Below are 13,604 nucleotides of genomic sequence, written 5' to 3' on the forward strand. Positions count from 1 at the left end.
TAGATTTATAGAGCTATGATGATGAATCAGAATAGCATTATGTCCTCCAGAGTCTTTTTTAATATTTACTGAGCTCTCACCAGTTGGCAGGCAGAGTGCTAAAGTTTTTCATTCATTATTTTATCTTCTCAAAAACTCAGCAATAATTCACCAAATGTTTATTGAGCACTTACCCTGTGCCAGGGACAATGCAAAGCACTGGGTCAGTAGTGGAAAAAGTTTCTGGTCTCATAGAATTTTAGAAAAAGAAGATACAACGCAAATACCTTTTTTTAAAAGATGGTTTCATATAGTATAAGTGTTATAAAGAAAATATTACAGAGTAATGGGATAAAGAATGCAATTAAGACTTGGAGAGACTAATGAACTTACCAAGCCACAGAGCCAGAGCGCAGTGCTGCTCTGACTTGCATCTCATGCTTTTTCTACTACATCATCTATTTACATTTGCTGTTTACTTACCTCTACATCTCATTTAGCACAGGACAGGATATGGCAAAGAGAAGGAGATGCAAAGAGTCCTTCCTGATGTTGCTCAGACACCAGATCAGCTGATCAGCAGCCCTAGATCCTGTCACCAGCTCTGCCTCTACCTCCCTTTTTTCCTCCACTCAGACTGACAGACTTGCCCAGCTGAGCTTCATATCAGTTCTTCAAAATTCTGAGTGCTGGAAAAGGGGCAAGATAATAAAGATGTCAAGATCTTAAACAGAAATTATGAAGAGCAGTGTGACAGCACAAAGCTATGCATAACTGCTAACAGGAAAAATTAATTTAAAAGAATCTTTAGCATCTAAATGTGAAGACTCCAGTGATTCAAATTTTCATTGGAATACTGAAGAAAAAATCATGAATATTTTAAATGGATATTCTATCCTACAGACACTTAATATTTTTAGGTAAATTTTTTTTAAAAAACTGTCATTAATTCAGTAGTTTATAGTATGCATTATGGCTTCACATAATGGAATAAATACAGTAATTCATTTACACATAAATATATACAATAAACTGAATAAAATAGAGAATACAAAACAGAATATAAGTAAAGCTTGTAAGTATCAAAAAGAAAGTCATTTCTGAACAATGAGCACCCTTTGTACCCCGATTCTTGTCTTGAAATTCTATTCTCCACTAGAAAGAATCAGGACTCAACGGAGGAAAGACTGACCAAAAGTATGGAGTAGGAAATACACAAGATGACTCTGGGACATTTTGTCATAACAGACAACAAGGAAGTGATCAAAACCTCTGAAAAGGGGGACAACTAACCAAAGGAGCTTGGAAACCAACCCAAAGAGAGGCACCCATCTGTCAAATATAGAAAAATTTAAGCATCAATAAAGATACTAACTGTAGTGGACTTAAAGTTATCAAATATATTTACATCATGACTTCATCAGGATTTTAAAAACCACTTGGTCACTACTGGAGAAACATTTGTGGATGAAACTATATTATACCTAGCTTCTGCCTACAAATAATACGACAGAGGAAGTTGGTGCAGGTAGAAACAAAATAATATTGGCACGAGTTGTTAACTGTTGAAACTGGGTAATGGTACATGGATATACACTATCTACTTTTGCACTGTATTAAAATTTCCAAAATAAAAAGTTAAAGCAAAAGAATTCAGTTTTTTACCTTGAAAGTACTTTCAAAAAATTTCTGAAGAAAAATCTACAGTAAAGAATGCTGAAAGCCAAAAAAAAATAGCATGAATGACAAGAACCCTGGTTACGATGCTATTAGACATAAACCACAGTTATATATTTAAATAATCAGAGAGGCAATGGATTGACTATTCAAAACATCAAGGTAGCAGATGCAGACTAAGCTAGGCAGAGACACTGAATTCAAAATAATCAAAACTACGTTTTAAAGATATTCTTTCTGAAAATTCAGAATTTGTGAATCACTTTGTTACCTAATGGTTTAAAGGCAGACTCAATCAAAACTAGCATTCTAGTATAATGAGTCCTAAACAAAATTACAAAGCTTAAATCTGTCTTCGGCTCCAGCCACCATTTCCACTATCATGTATCTACCCTTAAAGATATCTAGGATCTTCTTCCTCTTTCCCTTATTAAAACCTTTGACGGAAGGATATGATAAGCACATATGCACACAGCTGTAAATGACTCAAATGATTTACCGCTGGACTCCTGAGTCCCTACCTAACACTAACACTTAGGTAGCTAACGCAAGCATATTGCCAGCATTCACACATGAGCAGGTGTTCAATTACCAATAAAGCGTAAGATCCGCAACAGTGCTTATGGTAAAGATATAAGACAGAAGATTCACCTGAAAAAAAATTAGAGAAGAAAATAGGAAAAAATTTTATTGTACTATAAATTCTTTCTTACACAATGTATATTTTAACAATTAAATGCTATTAAACAATATAATATTGTGTTAAAAGTAGTTTTAAAAGAATATATTACAAATCGCTTTTTATATAGTAGATAAACTTAATCTAAGAAAATGATTTGATGCAACAACTTTGATTTTGGAGAGTGACAGTTCTTCAAGCCTCCAAGTGAAATCTAAATTAAAATACTTAATATTTTCCTAAGCTAAGCTTTCAGAAAATCAGTAAGTTAAAGGTGAATATGATTTACTGATGAATGTACCATATATTCCCTCACTATTTTCTTGACATTTTATTGCTAAAAAGGAATCAAACGTGACAACAACCTGGTTTACTGCCATTTGGGATGATATTTAGTTGATACCAAAGCTAAATCTATAGAACCTAAGTATAAAAATAAAAGTTTAAAATAAACCTTTCATTTTCAAAAATTCACAAGTGCTCATCATCAGTGCTTTATTTAAAAAGTAAAAAACACGCATTACGACTTCTCAGTATGCCTCTCAAGATTTCTCCATCTGGCTTCTCTTGCATTTTGCTTTTGAGCCATATGACCAAATGCATGTTTAATGCACAGAATATTGCCTAGCATATGGTAAGGGCTATTGATAGTAGCTATTTCATTATTAATACCAAGGTCTGATTATTAATGACATTAATATTAGCCATTATAATAGTATTGGGTATTACTATTACTATAATTATTCCTACCATTTTTGTTAATGTTGACTGTTCTAATTATTTGTATTGATATTTTTTATCATTATCATTACCATCCATGCTACCATGTCCACTTTTGTGAAGAACTCATAAGTATTTAAGCTTCAGGGACCATAAAGCCAAAAGTATAGTACCTAATCTTTTCAATAAATGGTATTAGAACAACTGGACATTTATATACCAAAAAAATGAATCTAGATGCAGACCTTACACCTTTTATTAAAATTAACTCAAAATGAATCGTAGACATAAGTGCAAAATGTAAAGCTACAAAATTCTTAAAAAATGACACAGGAGAAAACCTAGATGACCTTGGATATGGAGATGACTTTTTAAATACACACCAAAGACACGATCTGTGAAAAACCTAACTGATGAGCCCGGACTTCATTACAATTAAAAACTTCTTCTCTGCTAAAGACAATGTCAAGGCAACAAGAGGACAAGCCACAGGCTGGGAGAAAATCTTTGCAAAAGATGCATCTGATAAAGACTAATCCAAAATATACAAAGAACTTTTAAAACTCAACAATAAGAAAACAAACAATTCAATTTTAAAAACAGCTCAAAGACCTTAATAGAGAGTTCACCAGAAAAGATACTCAGATGGCAAATAAGCATACAAAAAGATGCTCAGCATCATAAGTCATCAGGGAAATGCAAATTAAAGTGACAATGAAATGCCACTATATATATCTATTGGAATGCCCAAAATCCAAAACTCTGACAACACCAAATTCTGGCAAGAATGTGGAGCAAAGGGAAGTCTCACTCATTGCTAGTGGAAATATAATATTGTACAGCCACTCTGGAATACAGTTTGGTAGTTTCTAACAAAACTAAATACACTCTTACAATACAATCCAGCAACTCACTACTTGGTATTTACCAAAGGAGCTGGAAACTTAAGTCCACACTGAAACCTGCACACAAATGTTTATAGTAACTTTATTTGTAGTTGTCCAAATTTGAAAGCAACCAAGATGTTCTTCAGTAGATGAATGGAAAAATAAACTGTGGTACATCCAGACAATGTAGTATTATTCAGCACTAAAATAAAATGAGCTATCGAAGCCAAAAAAAAAAAAAAAGAAGACATCTAAATGGATATTCTTTTACTAAGTGAAAGAAGCTGATCTGAAAAGGCTACTTACCATACGATTACAACTATATGACATTCCGGAAAAGGCAAAACTGTGGAGACAGTAAAAAGATCAGTAGTTGCCAGGGATTGAGTGGAGCAAGGGATGAATAGGTCTTTAGGGCAGTCAAACTATTCTGTATGATACTACAATAATAGATACACGTCATTATACATTATCCAAACCCATAGAATATACAACACAGAGAGTGAATCCTAATATAACTGTAAGGATTTTGTGTGATTATGGCAGATCAATGTAGGTTCATCAATTTAATGAATACACCACTGTGATACGGGATGTCAATAATGGGGAGATTGTAGAACAGCGGGTACAGGAAGTACACAGAAACTCTGTACTTTCTGCTTGATTTTCTGTGTGCCTCAAACTGCTCTGAAAATATAGTTTATTAATTAAAATTTTAATACAGCATTGTAGTTTTAAGTCAAAGGTATTTAGAGTAAAATGACATTTACTTTCAAGATATGAGCTATGAAATTTATGTCTTCTGAGGCTTAGTTGCTTTATTTTTTTAAATGAAAGATACGTTTCAGAAAATATTATTAACCACTGGTACTAGAGTTTCACTTAGGGAACTTTCTTCATTTAGGAAAATGTCTTGGTAAAATTCCATGAGGGTTGAAGGTGAGACCTTGAGAGTGAGGTATAGAAGGAGACTACAATATAAGGAAAGTATTATCTCAGACAACTTTAATACATTTTTCATTTTATCCTGATCAAAAAAACCGTATAGCTACAAAGAAATACAAGGTAAAAATCATGTACATTCAAATGTTATAAAAGATGGTCTGAATCTTGCATCATCAGTGTCTCATCCATAGTGGGCCCTCAATAAATGTTTAATTCATAAGTAGATTACTAAAAGAACATATAATGTAATGTTCCTTGTTTTTTGGGTTTTTGCTAGTCTGGAAGTAAAAATTATATATACAAATACTGCTTTACACCTTCTGTGTCACATTTTTCTGAATACATGGATGATCGTGCTCTTTTACCAAACATTTGATGGAGTGGTAACCCGTCAATCTGAACTGGAGAAAATATTTGGAGTAACGGGAATCTTATGGTTTGAAACCTTTTGAAGTGTTAATGTTAAAGTTTTGCTTCAGGAAGGAAAATAAGTACTTGTCAACTTAGGTCAGATCAAGCATTTCAAGAGTAATGTTCATATAATGCTTGGTGAGATAAAAAAAGGAAAAGCCAGAACAGAATATTTCTTACAAAAGCTACCTTGCTATAATAAGGAATAAATACAATAAATTAGGCTCTAAAGTAAGTCAGAGGTATGCATAAGATGCATGAAATGAAACTCGAGTTCTCAATACTGTCCCTCTGCTTTTTAAAGAAAGTCTGATGATTAAAGCATTAGCTCTTTCACTTTTAAATACTGTATTCAGAGGGAAGATCACGCTATAGAGGTATCAAAATATGAAGGCTAAACACACCTAGAATAAAAGGTAGATGAGGAATCAGATTAAGTGAGATGGGTGACTTGTCCAATTTCAAAGAGCTCATCAGGAGCAGATTCAGAAGGAAGAATGCAACAGGACCAAGAATTCCACTGTTTCTTTCCCAGACTCCAAAGAATCCTAATATAACACAAGCAGGTTGGCAATATAGACTTAACCTCAAGAATTGTATGATTTCAGAGATAAGAATGTTTCTTTGTTCAAATAAGTCTCCTGCATAACATTGCCTAAATTTTCTTCAATAGGAAATAGAAACTTTAACAGAGAAGACAAGATTAAAAGGCCATAGTTAACACATTAGTGTGAGTGTTCTCACACACAAATGAAAAATGAAATCTCTTGATAGAGATAATTGACTAGGTATCAGGAAGAATATGTGTACCTGAAGGGTAAGAATGAGGTCTCTGAAGGAGGAAAAAGTGACAATGCAGTGAATTCTCAATTTTGCCCTGCACCAAAATCTGTGTAGAATACTGATTAGAAGCTTAAACTTGAGGGTGAGAATTTCACTCAGATAATACCTAGATATATGACCAAGGCAAGTCACTTAACCTTTCTCAGCCTTACTCTTCTCATCTTTAAAATTAGGACATTAATATCTATCTTAAATAGTTGTGTGAGGATGAAAAGAGTTTATATATGGAAAGAATCTGGCACAATGCCTGGCATATAATAAACAGTTAATACGTTTGTTATTAATATCACTTCACGTATCTCTTGAACACATTGACTTCTTACGAGTAAATATGTTTAAAAGTCTCATTCATCAGTGTTCAGCAAAGAATGTAAGTTTCAGCAATGTTATTATAGGCCTTTCAAATTAGATCATAGTCTATTTTGATTTCTATAAAAACATAGTCCCCGAAAGTAAAACTGCATCATACTTCTTGAAAATCTGTTTTGAGTAATGTGTGATGAGATGGATGTGTGAAATCAATGTGGTCATCATTTTATTACAGATATATAACAAATAAAATATTAAAAATATATTAAAAATGAGTCATTTCACTAAAATCTGGTAAAATACTAAGAAACAAGCAGTATTGCTTTAGGATACCTATAATGGAGAGTAACACTAAAAGCAGATGAATAAGGGCATTTTTCTTGGCTTCCTGCAATGAGACAAGAACCTACTCTCCAGTAACATGAAAAGTCAGCCTTTGCTAGTTTCTGCTGTGGTTAAAAAGCAACCCCCAAATCCTGTTCTTTACAAGAATGAAGGTTTATCTCTGGTCCACATCACATCATAAACTGACTGCAGATTGACTGTGACTCTGTCCCACACATCTTTTTTCCAGGATCCAAACTAAAGGAACAGCCCCTGTCTGTGACTTACCCTTCTTGTGACAGAGGAAAAACAACGATGGAACAATTGATGGCAGGTAAAGTTCTATCTTTTGCTAAAGTTCTATCTATCTGCTAGCTAGATAGCTAGATAGATCAATCGATCGATCAATCGATAGATCATACTCACATTAGCCAAAGAAAAGCACATGGCCAAACTGGGGCAGGGAAGCATAACCCTTCTATAGGAAAGACCATGAATACTTGGGAAAAATAATACAACCTAGAACAGGGACTAGGGAGGAGCAAGTCTTTTAAAACAAATCTATTAAAATCATGTGAAAAACCACACTTTTTAAGTATGTAACTTATAAAGTAACATGCAATTTGGGGAACTACTGCTTAAAAATATTACTTTAAGGTCTCTTAAGTCACTAAACAATCTGAAGAAGTTTTTAGTCAGCATGATGGGATAGGAACTCATGTTTTTCATACACGAACTAGCCAATTCAAAAATGTTTTGTGTACAATGAGCTATAAATATATGTATTTTCCTAAATTTTAATACAGTATCTATGCCTTTCCATACTCAGTGCACAGATGGCTCCTTAAGAGAGCCATTTTTAATTTTTTTAGCAAATGGAGGAATTTTTAAAACAATATTTCTTGTAGCATAGCTTTATGCACTTGAACCTAATCATTTTTTTCTGCTTCATTAAAATGTGAATTTAGGAGGTTATGATTAGTTTTGAATACCATGGAGAATATCAATATTTAGGTGTCATAAAAATCTTGTAATCATATGTCTTATAATTCTAGATTGGTCCAAGGAGTCTGTAGATGATATTATATAATGAAACCATTCTCTTCCAAATTGACCATAGAACAATAGGCCAAAAATGCACAATTTAGGTATCTTCAATTAGTAGCAAAAGGCATGATTGCATATTTCATGCATTATGAATAAATGTTCTGACTCTAAATTTAAACTTTGAAGAGTTGTGGCAAACAGCCACAAAAGTTAAGAAACAGTTCCACTGCTACGTCTTCTCTCTAGAAATCAAGGTTTCTTTTTTTCCATCTTTAATATATCATACTTTATTGTTTTTACATTTGACATTTATACTATTTCACACTTCCCATTTCACAGCTGATAGATTTTATTTCCCATTTTCCACTTCATATTTTTATTCCATTTCATACATTTTAAAAGCTTACACAGTATAATACCATTTGCCCATCCCATCCTTAGAAATCAGGATTTCTCATTGCTTTCCCTATTCTGTCAGGAGACTTGCAGTCTGCTGCTCTTTGTGTCAAGGGGCCATTATAGTTCAGCTTCTAAGAGACCTACAGCAAATCAACAGGAGGAGTCACCCCTATAGTGATTGCAATTTTACAGAAGTGAGTCACTATTTTCATCCTACTTAAGAAAAGTACTTATTTTGATAATGAAAGTAAAAGAAACTATCTTTCTGAGAAACTATATTGCTTTATTTTCTACATATCTGTATTATTATTTAGTTAAAGCCTATATGGAAGGATACAAAGAGATGAATTAAAGAACTGAGTTTTTCATTGGTTCAATTTATGTTGAAATTTTCTTAGAAGGGTTAATTTTTTTAAGTATTATGACTCTACCTAAAAGACAAGGCAATTTTATCCATCAGACACTATAGCTACAGTGCTTAAGGCCTACATTTACTCAATGAAAAACTTTTTTTTTAATCTTTCTTACCCAAAACTCTTTTCCTGTTCCTTCAAAAACAGAGAGAGAGAGGGAGGGAGAGAGAGAACCAATTTTGAAACCAAACAATTCTATGATATAAATCAAGACTGTAATAATTAATCAGGGATTTTTTCCCTAAGGTCAGAATCACCTAATATCCACCTTGGCCTTAAGAATGTCATTAGCATAACAACCATAGAATGTTTAATTTTAATAATGTAATTTTTTGGTAAATCTTCCAAGAATAAAAAATTGCAAAATATATTCTAAGTCACCTAGTGCATCAGCTATTAAATAGGTTGATAGTTACAAGCAAGTTAAAGAACAGGGAACATTTCTCCAAAATGATGGCTTTGTTTTGAATAGTTCATCTAAAGCCCATCTCTCTTCTACCAAAAATAAAATAGTTGAGCTAGTTCTCTACTCCTAATTTGTGACCCTAAAGCTATGCCATTTGCATTAAGAGCAAGCCTAGTCTTCAGTTCTGTGTAGCATGGTGGGTAAAGGGTAGAGTGGAGAAATGACAGGGGAGAAGTGCAATTGCTGGATCAAATAGTACCTCTATTTTTAACTTTTTGAGGAACTTCCATAACAGCTACACCATTTTACATTCCCACCACAGTGCATTCTAATTTTAATATTCAGTATGTTTATAAGATAAACAAGGTCTGGGGATATAATATACAACATGATGACTATAGTTTTTAAAAATATGGTTATGTTAAACATGATCTGTCTCTATTATCACTTAACAATCTGTATTTAGCTTTATTAATTTTTCCTTATATCATCTGATTTGTATACTTTCCCCCTGAATTCCCCCCAATCTGCCTCATGTATCTAATCTCCTTTCTATGATGGAAGTGGAAAACAAGGTAACATTTTTCTTTTCTTAAAACCCTATGTTTTCTAACCATCAAATGTTATCTCTGGTTTCTCTAGCGCAGTGTGCTAAATTCTCTTTTGGTGCTTTGAATATAAAGGACATTATTTCCTTTTCACGAAATGACATCTTGAATAATCCATTTTCTTTCAAACTTGCAACATATTATTTCCTTCCTGGGAGTGACTGCCCATCATCTTTAAAGTAACCATAGTATTCAAATATTGTTTACTTTGGTAAATCCAATGTCTTTGAACAATGTCTCTGTTTTTGTTTTACATACTGGAAAGTGACTGATTCCTATGTTTTCAATAAACAAGGATAGATGTGCATTTCAACATACTATAGTGGATTTCTGAAGTCTATATTCTATACAAAAAAAGTTAAATTTCCTTTAAAAACTGAGACCAGGAATAATTAGATTTCCTTAAGAAAAATAAACCTTTTATTGCTAACTTAGTTTGGGGTCACTGTATTTCAGGCTCTTGAATGGCTTCCCTTAGCACATGAGTTCAAAATGTTAGTTTTCTGATAAGAATTATAAATATTTTATTACAAGTTTATAAATGTTGAATATGTAATTACATGAATATTGATCTTTGCCATTGAAGACTCTCAGTAAGAGCCTTCTATATACAAAGTACCACCGAAGGTGAAGCTGCAAAGAAGATTCCAGACTTGTATCTCCAGCTAAATGATCTCTCATAAGTGCAATATTTGTCTCCTTAACCTGGTGATGTGAATGTTTGCCCCCCCCATGTCTATTCTCCCTAAACAATAATAATAATGCTACCCTCCATCTACAAAGAAAATGTAGCACATGACTTTGAAGATTTTTCTTCAGAAGTTGTGACAGGTTTTTTCTGATTTGCCCCTTCCTGAGCTGTGTAGTATGGTAGCCATTATATAAATTTGGCTGTTCAACACTTGAAATTAGGTTAGTCTGAATCAAAATATGCTGTCAACGTAAAATACACACTAATTTCAAAGAATCAACATGAAGGAAAGAATGTAAATAATACTGATTACATGTTGAAATTTTAATGTTTTGGGTTGACTAGGTTAAATAATTATTAAAATTAATTGCACCTGGGTTTTTTTTAAACTTTTTTAATGTAACTACTAGAGAGTTTAAAATTACGTTTGTGGCTTGCATTATATTTCTGTTGAACAGCACTGGTCTAGTCTCTTTCTCTTGGATCCTAAATGGTTACACAAGTATAGGTAACAAACATGTGACTTAAGTTAGGGGTATCACATGTTACAATGACAGAGGGTAAAATTAATAGGCCAATAAATGGATTAAATATGTGATATCAAAATCTGTAACTGGATATTGACTAGATGTCTTGTGGTGATTCCCAATATATACAAATATTGAATCATTACACTATATACCTGAAACTAGTATGTTATGTAAAGTGATTAAGATGAAAGTGGAACATTTTCCTCATAGGCAGACGACTAGTGAGATGGCTGACAGTGTAGATAAAATTGTTAGGTGTACATGAAAATCATTAAGCTAATTTGGCTGTAAATGAGATAGAAATCAAGACACATCAAGAGATAGGTAAAAAGTTCTGGAACAACTTATAAGAAACCGTGAGGTTCACGGATTAGAAGCTTTAATTTTATATGAAAGATCACCTTGGGCTCTAAATTGCTGATGCAAATGATCAAATTTCTTGTAGGTTTCAGTAGGGAAGTCTAGAAGCAAACAGACAGGAAAGCTATCTAGAAGGATGGTAACTATGATAGTGAAAAGGGGCAGATCCAATGATGCTAGTCATTTGCTATTTTTTTTCCCTATTTTTATATTCATTCTATTCATTGTATCTCAGGAGAACTTCCATATCATGTTAGTTAGTATTCCTGACTACTAAATTTTATGAACATGTTTCTGAGAAAATATAATTTGTTTTCTTTTTCAGTTCTATTACCATTCTCAGAATATTTTTTATCTGACAACCTTCCTTGGACAATCTTTAATGTTCTCACAATATATGATAATTTCTAAGTTTAATGTGACTTGAACATGTTTCTAAAAGTTTGGGGGGAAAAAGATTACATGTCTTAACTCCATTCTTATGGAGACATGACTTGACTTAAACCTTTTCCTCTACCAGGTACTGTCCCTTATCTGGGTGAATGGCAGTTTCAGGTAAGCAGTTTTCCCCTATGCTCTGTTAGATACCATGTAAGAGTTTTATTCCATCAGAGCTTCCCTACTACTTATTTAGAGATAATCCTCAAAGCCAAGGCTGTCTCAGCTCCAAAAGTGTTGCAGGACTATACAAGACCATTGGAAGTTGAGTGCTTACTTAAATTTTTACTACTATGTCTCAAGCAGTGTGCTGTACACCTTCCCATAATCATCCTGTGTATCCAGTTATCTGATTTGTCAACTGGAACCTTGTGCTCTCTTTGAGAAAGGCTCAAAGATGTAGGGAAGGAGAGTAAAAATGGTAGATCTTTTAGAATGTGTTTGAACTTAAATGACTACCAATTTAAAACAAGCAGATATATTTACAAGTCAACATATATGAACCCCATGGTAATCATAATAAATCAAAAACCACAACAGACACACAAAAACAAGACAGAAAGGAGCACAAGAATATCACTAAAGAAAATCATCAAACCACAAGAACCTAAAAGAAGAAAAGAAGAGAGAACTACAAAAGCAATCAGAAAACAAGTTAACAAAATGGCAACATGTACATGTATCTATCAACAATAACTTCAGATATCAATGGACCAAATGTTCCAATCAAAAGACATAGGGTGGCTAATTGGATTTTTTTTAAAATGACCCATTTACACACTGCTTTTAAGAGAGTCACCTAGACTGGGATTTCAAAATTGTAGAATAGATAAACAAGATTATACTGTATAGCACAGGGAAATATACACAAAATCTTACGGTAACTGACAGAGAAAAAAATGTGACAATGAGTGTGTATATGTCCATGTATGACTGAAAAATTGTGCTGAACACTGGAACTTGACACAACATTGTAAAATGATTATAGATCAATAAAAATGTTTTAAAAAAAGTCACTTCAGAGCTAATGGCACACATAGACTGAAAGTAAGAGAACAGAAAATGGTATTTCATGCAAGTGGAAATGACAAGAAAGTAGGGGTAGCAATACTCATTTCAGACAAAAAAAGACTTTAAAACAAAGTCTATAAAAAAGACAAAGGCAATACATAATGATAAAGAGATCAATAAAAGAAGAGATTATACCACTTGTTAATATGTGTGCACCTAATATAGAAGCACCTAGATATATAAAGCAAATATTACTAGACATAAAGGGAGAAATTGACAGTAACGCAATTATAGTAGTAGACTTTAACACCCCACTTACATCAATGGACAGATCATCCAAACAGAAAATTAATAAGAAAACAGTCTTAAATGACATATTAGACAAATTGGAGTTAATAAGTATCTACTGGACATTCCATCCAGCAGAATACACATTCTTTTCTAGTACACATGGAATGTTCTTCAGCATAGACCACAAGACAGGCCACAAAACAATTCTCAACAAATTTAAGAAGATAGAAAGTATATCAAGCATATTTTTCTAACCACAATGGTATGAAACTACAAATCATTTACAGGAAGGAAAATGGGAAAAAACACAAACACAAGGAGTCTAAGCAACAAGGTACTAAAAAACCAATTGGTCAATGAAGAATCCAAAGAGGAAATCAGAAAATACCTCTAAACAAATGAAAATAGAAACACAATTTTCCAAAATCTATCAAATGCAGCAAAAGCAGTTCTAAGAGATAATTTTATAGTGATACAGGCCTACCTCAAGAAATAAGAAAAATCTCAAATAAACAACCTAACTTACTATCTAAGGGAATGAGAAAAAGAGCAAAGTCCAAAGTCAACAGAAGGAAGGAAATAATAAGATCAGAGAGAAAATCAACAGAATAGAGAACCAACCAACCAACTGAAAAA

General features: G+C 33.0%; 1 long non-coding RNA gene across 1 annotated transcript; it reads right to left on the bottom strand.

Moving 5' to 3' along the window:
• Positions 1-469: 469 nt before the first annotated feature.
• On the bottom strand, positions 470-2,308 carry LOC140697637 (uncharacterized). Its single transcript, XR_012074789.1, has 3 exons — positions 2,249-2,308; positions 1,645-1,695; positions 470-668 (listed from the first exon to the last, which is right to left on the bottom strand). It is a non-coding gene; the product is annotated as an uncharacterized lncRNA (long non-coding RNA).
• Positions 2,309-13,604: the final 11,296 nt, after the last annotated feature.

Source organism: Vicugna pacos, chromosome 8 (assembly GCF_048564905.1).
Source record: "Vicugna pacos chromosome 8, VicPac4, whole genome shotgun sequence".
Classification (NCBI taxonomy): domain Eukaryota; kingdom Metazoa; phylum Chordata; class Mammalia; order Artiodactyla; family Camelidae; genus Vicugna; species Vicugna pacos.